Raw genomic sequence first — 7,318 nt, forward strand, 5'->3', positions numbered from 1 at the left:
ATTTACTTTTTGAAGATAATTTCATTTAAATGTTGACTCATGTGGTTTCAACAAGATGGCGCTACATGCCACACAGCTCGCGATTCTATGGCCATTTTGAGGAAAACTTCGGAGAACAATTCATCTCAAGAAATGGACCCGTAAGTTGGCCACCAAGATCATGCGATTTAACGCCTTTAGACTATTTTTTGTGGGGCTACGTCAAGTCTAAAGTCTACAGAAATAAGCCAGCAACTATTCCAGCTTTGGAAGACAACATTTCCGAAGAAATTCGGGCTATTCCGGCCGAAATGCTCGAAAAAGTTGCCCAAAATTGGACTTTCCGAATGGACCACCTAAGACGCAGCCGCGGTCAACATTTAAATGAAATTATCTTCAAAAAGTAAATGTCATGAACCAATCTAACGTTTCAAATAAAGAACCGATGAGATTTTGCAAATTTTATGCGTTTTTTTTTTAAAAAAAGTTATCAAGCTCTTAAAAAATCACCCGATATTTGTATACACCCAAATTGAATATTAAACCAGAGTTTTGTAACGTTTAAACTGAAATTAATTATCTTTTAATTATTCGCAATCGGCCTCATACGTCGACATACCCCGACATTTTGGTCCTATCGAGCCGCGATAATTCAAAGAAAAAGTCTTCGTGGGAATTTTAACAACAACATCGTCGTTGGAATTCCTCAACCCAACCTGAAGGTATTAAAAGAGTGCACCCAACAAACAAAAACCCTGTACGCTGAAGCAATAAACACCCAACAAGTAATTAAAAACAAAAACGAAATTAAGAAAGCGGAAATACTGTAAGTGCGACCCATATTTTTTCTATATAAAAATACAAAGTGCAAATCATATTTGTTAAAAAATAATACCCAATTGCCAAATTGTGTCCTTAAGCAGACTTAAGCACAATTTATTTGTTTTATTGGGTTGACAAAAATTTGATTTGCACTATTTAATTATATTTACATACATACCCAAGAGAAGAAGTGCAATAATAAAATATATGCATATATTTTGCCATCGGCTATTGCATTCTTCTCGTTAAACTGAAATTATATTATAAATAAATATACACCCGCAATTACATATCTACATACGAATAGCGCACCCATTCGCTTATGTTAGTTGGTGACGAAAATTGCTAACGAATAGCACGCCAAAAGACAAATACCCAGTAGGAAATATTTATCGATTTTTTTGCTACGATTCATCGGAAATTTAATAATTTCATAAATATTAACCATCGGACACCATCGAGATAAAAACAATAAAATTAATTTAAAATTTTTAAACTAAATAAATCACTATACTCGTCGTTCGAGACGTTCGCGGATACGGTCAACAGTAAAGTGTGCTCTTCAATTTCTTGTAATATACATGAAATCCCGGCTGGGGAAATTCGCAAGCAGATTCACCGGAGGACCTTAACATCGTTGGCACCACGCGGTATATCGGTTTACTCGAAATTTCTACAAAAATAGTTGAAAACATAAGTGATTTATCATATAACTTTTGAAAATTTAAAACAATAACAAACAAGAAAAAACATTAACTTCGGTTGCACCGAAGCTAAATACCCTTCACAGGTGCATTTCTGTTAGTAACTATGTGTTCAGTTTGTATGGAAGCTATATGCTATAGTAATCCGTTCTAAACAAGTTTTTTAGAGATTGCATTGTTGCCTTAGAAAATAACATATATGTATCAAGTTTCGTGAATATATCTTGTCAAATGTGAAAGTTGTCCATACAAGAACTTGATTCCGATCGTTCAGTTTGTATGGCAGCTATATGCTATAGTTAACCGATCTGAACAATTTCTTCGCAGATTACATTGTTGCCTTAGAAAATAATCTGTACCAAATTTCGTGAATATATCTTGACAAATGTGAAAGTTTTCCCTACAAGAACTTGATTCCGATCGTTCAGTTTGTATGGCAGCTATATGTTATTGTGGCCCGATATCGGCCGTTCCGACAAATGAGCAGCTTCTTGAAGAGAAAATGACGTTTGCAAAATTTCAAAACGATATCTTAAAAACTGAGAGACTGGTTCGTATATATACAGACAGACGGACAGACGGACAGACAGACGACATGGCTAAATCGACTCAGCTCGACATACTGATCATTTATATATATACTCTATAGGGTCTCCGACGATTCCTTCTGGGTGTTACAAACTTCGTGACAAACTTAATATACCCTGGTCAGGGTATAAAAATAATACCAAACTAAGAAACACTCAATTAATTTTCGCACAAAAAAATTCTCCTCCCCGCAATTAAAGTGGTTATCAGCTGTTTCTGTCTCACGGCAAACCCGCTGTCAACGCAGATTTGTAGGTGGCCAGGGACACTACATTGTCTGCAACGTAAGGTCGGTAAATCATTTTACAACAAAACGATTTCATTCATGAACGCAGGCGCAAATTCCACAAGCGATCTCGCTTCATTCATAAAAACAGAGGCCGTAACATCTCCCCGAGCATGCCTTTGCCAACAAGTCGTCTTTTCGCGACAATGGCAGAAGCCAAAACTAATAAATTGCACAACTTTCTGGTGCTTCTCGCAAAAATCTTCGTCGATATGTATTCACGGAATGAATGATCCTGAGAAGTATAGTCTTAACTTTTCAACGGCTAACGCAGAGCATTTCAACCAAAAGGAATTTATTCATTAAAATCACCTCCCGTTTTATCCATTGTAAGCGAAGATTTTCGCAGAAACATCATTTCTAATATGCCACAAGACAAAATTAGAAATAAACTTCTTAAACCCCACGCTGTCAGATAAAACGATATACCTCGTCATCGCGGGTCGATTTCCAAAAAATGTAAATGAAGACTAACTACAGGTATGATCCTGTAAAGTATAGTCTTAATTTTTCAACGGCCAACGCAGAGTATTTCAACCAAAAGATACGCAAAATAGTTGAGAATTCGCAGAAATGAAAGACAAACGAAAGAAAAAGAAGCATAACTTCAATAATGCACAAGCATACAACATACATATGCGCACACATGTGAATATGTCACCAACCAAAAATTGAAACATTGTTCTACAAAAACAACAACAGCATAAGCATGGCAACATTGTGTTGTTGGTAGAAAAGCCGAGCTGTGCCGCAAGAAACGAACAAGCGATCGCCGATTGTCACCGCTTCGCTTGCTGCTCGAACATCTTCGCGAGACAAGGTTGCGTAGATTCTTATTGAGCAAGGTTGCGTAGATTCATAGTGAGCAAGGTTGCGTAGATTCATAGTGAGCAAGGTTGCGCAACCTGAATCTATCGCAACCTTTTCCGAACTCGTATAAGAAGTATAACTTCAAAAAGTACTTAAATTTAATTGAAACTCTGCAACTCTATTCTACTGTTCGAATATTGTTCGAGTATTGCTCGTACTAGATATATATTTATATGTATGTATGTAACTATTGTTCAAAAGTGCAAATTAACATAAGTGAAATTTAATTGAAGTCTCTCCAACTCTATTCTACTGTTCGAATATTGTTCGAATATTGCTCGAACTAGATCAGTGATGCCCAAACGCACACTACCAAACTGTGTGCTTGTGTTGGAGTATGAGAGAGCTTGCTGCTACACCCAAAAAAATACAAAACTTTAGTATTAATTAATATAAAAAAAATTTGACAGTGATTCGACAACTTTTACAACTTTTACAAAATTGTGAAATTAATGAAATTCCTTATTAATTTTTTTTCAATTACAAAAATAAAGACAATTCACATGTCAAAAAGAAATTAAAACCCAAAAAATATTAAATATTGAATTTATGTTGAAGTTTTCACCTAAACGGCTGTATCAAGAAACTATAAATCAATATTTTCATGGTTTTGAACCAACTTATCTAAATCTAGTTCGGAGCCGCAAAACTTTATACGAAGTAAGTCTTCAAGGTGCCGATCGTTAATTTTATTTCTAGTATTTGATTTTATTAATTTCAAAGTGGAAAACGAAACTTCGCGACAATAAGTAGTTCCAAACATTGAAAAGAGTTTCCACATTTCGTTCTTTAATTTCAGATAAAAGTTGTCGTTCAGATTTTTCCAAAACTGTTGCCCAGTTTCACGAGGCAACAGTAAATCACGTTGCATCTCTTCTAATTCGGATTTTAAATCTAAACTCACCCCAGAAGTATTACACCCAGTAGGGTCGTTATGAATTTCAATAATATGCTTACTTTTATAAAAGTCATGAAATCGGTTATGAAAATTAGTCTGCAATATATCAAGGATTGGTTGATATTCTTGCAGCCTTGCATGGTTAGAATATTTTTCTATAATAAAGCGTGTTCTTCTTAGAACAGTGAGAGCGTTTTCTTTAAAATTATTAATAAGCAAACTTAATTTATGGTGAAATTTTTCAATTGCTAAGACTAAATCGAATATTTGTTTATCGCGACCTTGTAAGGTCAAATTCAACTGATTAATTTGTTCACTTATATCCACAAGAAAAGCTAGATCTAATATAAAATTTGGATCTCTAAAAGATATAAGAAGTTCTTGGGACTCTGCTGTCGAATCGTTTTCTAAAAATAAGACAATTTCCCTGCGCAAATCAAAACCTCGCTTTAAACTTTTTCCGCGACTTAACCAACGAACCTCTGTAAACAGTGAGAGGTCACCATAATCTGCATCGATTTCTTTTAAAAACTTCTTGAATTTTCTATGCTTTAAAGAATTTCGGCCTCCCCTAATCCTATTTAAAAATTTTACAGAAACTTGCATTGCATGGGTCATATTCAAACACTTTGCAAATAGGGCTTGTTGATGTACATATAATGCAGTGAAAAAAAGGGAAATTGTATCCGTTCTTGCTTAGAGTTCCAGAAAGTCCTTCATTTCTACCTACCATAACTTGAGCACCATCAGTACATATTAGGGCGGGTCGATTTAAAAATCGCCCATTGCTCTATGAAAATCATATTCTAGGAATCAAAATAAGAAACTTTGCCGAAGGAACCATACCTCTAAAACGAATTTTGATGCCCCCCAATTTGGGTCGAACTTTTGGGTAGGGGCAAATTTTGAAAAATCCCACTTTGACTCATTTAGAGTGCTCCAATCGATTGCAAATGTATGACCGACCCCCACTAACTTTGGACGGCCGATCCACCCATGCCAGTGGCACACCCCCTGGAACTCCCCTGGGGGGTTCCCTGTACAATCATTTCAAAAATCACCATTTTTGGCCTTTACATGAAAAAATCAGCTAAATGGCTATGTTTTTTCTTTATTTTTATTTATTTATTTATAATAATATCTATTTTTTCTCTTAAGAAATTTATTCAGAATATATGTAAATAAAAAATTAATTTAAGTGAGTTATAGAAAAGAAACTAAAAAAAATTATTGTTTGAAGTCTTTTTTACTTTCAAGTCTGGGCAATTTCGCACGGCTCTCTAATGTCGTCGCCATAACAGCCACTACATTTTCCAGTATAACCCGTTTGGAAACGCTAGCTAGCAATTGAACATGTCGTTCCGTTCCTTATATGTGTGATGGAGTTTTTGGATCATTAAACGGTGGATCATCTTGATTTTAATATTCTTTCAATGTATCGTACGGAATGCTTCGCGTGAATGGTGGTTCAAATACGATATTTATAACATTCAAATTGATCATTTCTGTATAACTTGTGCAATTAAAGTTTATATCTAGTTTTTTATAAACTCTAAGTTCCATTGGCTCGTCAACATCGGTTCGATAGCGTAGAATTTTCTTGATGGCACAGTCGCGCTTTTCTTTCCTATCATCAAACAACATTGATAACAAGATATTTTCCGAATGCGCATAATATGAATTATCTTTAATTACTTGATTGACAATTTTGCGTAAACGAGGTTCTAGAAATCGTGACCAACCAATGAACTTGAAAATAATGCACTGCCGTACACGACAGAGCTGTAATACTTGATATTGAAGTACATTGGCACATAACATTTAATTATAAATTCAACCAGAATTCTTAAATTTGCATCTGGATTTTCCGTTGTCACATATAATCGCAATAATCTAGCGGCCTTGGTGAGCCACCGAGAATGTACAATTTTCCCTAGTTTGATGTTAGCCAGATCCAGCGGAACCACCGGAACCACGCCGCTAGAAATTGCAAGGGCCATGTCGTATAGGTACTTCGAATCGGTGGAGGGGGGCATTCTGTAGCAGGGGGCATATTTTGCAACTCAATTTTCTGGAAGCCGTCCACCACCTTAAAATATATACATAATAATAAAATAATTAAAAATGGTTGACAATTATAATAAATGAGTGATAGCAATAACTTACCGGATGAGTTTCACACGTTTCGATTTGACGGCTCAGTTTTCCGGTTGCCGATCTTGGTCCAGTGCTGGTTGATTTATCCAAAGCTTCAAACAAATGCCGAAACGGAAGTTCGTTGAAGTGTGGAAGGCAGACAAACCAATGCAATGGTCTTTTTAACAGCAATTCGAATCGTCGTATAATTCCACCGTGTGGGCCAGTGTTTGTTGGGTCACCGTCAGTGCATATTCCAATTAATATATCCAGTGATATATTTTTATCGTTGAAAAAACCATTTAATTTGGTTGTTTTGTATTCAGCGGTTTCATGTTCCAGTCTTACGTAACCAATCAATTCAGAATTGGGTTCTCTCAAAATAACAAGATGAGGTTCTTTTACCATCCTAGTATGATACTTCCCATCAATTTTATCTATCGTTAAAGTATCATCTTTTCTGCCATCGAATGAAAACGCTAACAAATTGGTATCACCTAACCGTTTACGAATCACTTCTTGTCTGCATTTCTCTTTTTCTCTGCGAACTTTCGATTTATCCATGATGAGAGGTTTCCCATGCTTACCTTTAATTTTAAAATCTTGCAAAAGAACGGTTCCCAATGCTGATGCTACTCTGTCAGGCACACCAAATCTGTCACATACCAAGGCAAAGTTAAAACAATCGTATCTCTCTGTGTATTGCGAACTTGTGCTTCTATCCATATCTTCTTGAACCGGTGACGGTGCGTATGTTGAATCATCGGGATCTTGATATGTCGGCATTGATGACATAGACGTTGCTCCTTGCTCTTCAGTTTCCATCATAAATGCATTCATTGTTAGTCTTCTCTGATTATATTGATCGTGCATGAACTCTTTGAGGCGTTCGGGAACCCAGCCGCATGCACATGGAGCTGCCTTCAAATCGCATTTACATGTTCCAATGTAAAAAATTGTTTCCAGAGATTTTACATACTCTGTAAATTGTTGGGTGTTGTTTCTTCTCTTGATTTGCTTTTGATACTTGTCAAG

General features: G+C 35.9%; 1 pseudogene; it reads right to left on the minus strand.

The window, feature by feature from the left end:
* Positions 1-2,689: 2,689 nt before the first annotated feature.
* Positions 2,690-2,884, minus strand: LOC120780994 (annotated as a pseudogene).
* Between the last annotated feature and the right edge of the window lie 4,434 nt (positions 2,885-7,318).

The sequence above is a fragment of the Bactrocera tryoni genome, unplaced genomic scaffold (genome assembly GCF_016617805.1).
Source record: "Bactrocera tryoni isolate S06 unplaced genomic scaffold, CSIRO_BtryS06_freeze2 scaffold_25, whole genome shotgun sequence".
In the NCBI taxonomy this organism is placed as follows: domain Eukaryota; kingdom Metazoa; phylum Arthropoda; class Insecta; order Diptera; family Tephritidae; genus Bactrocera; species Bactrocera tryoni.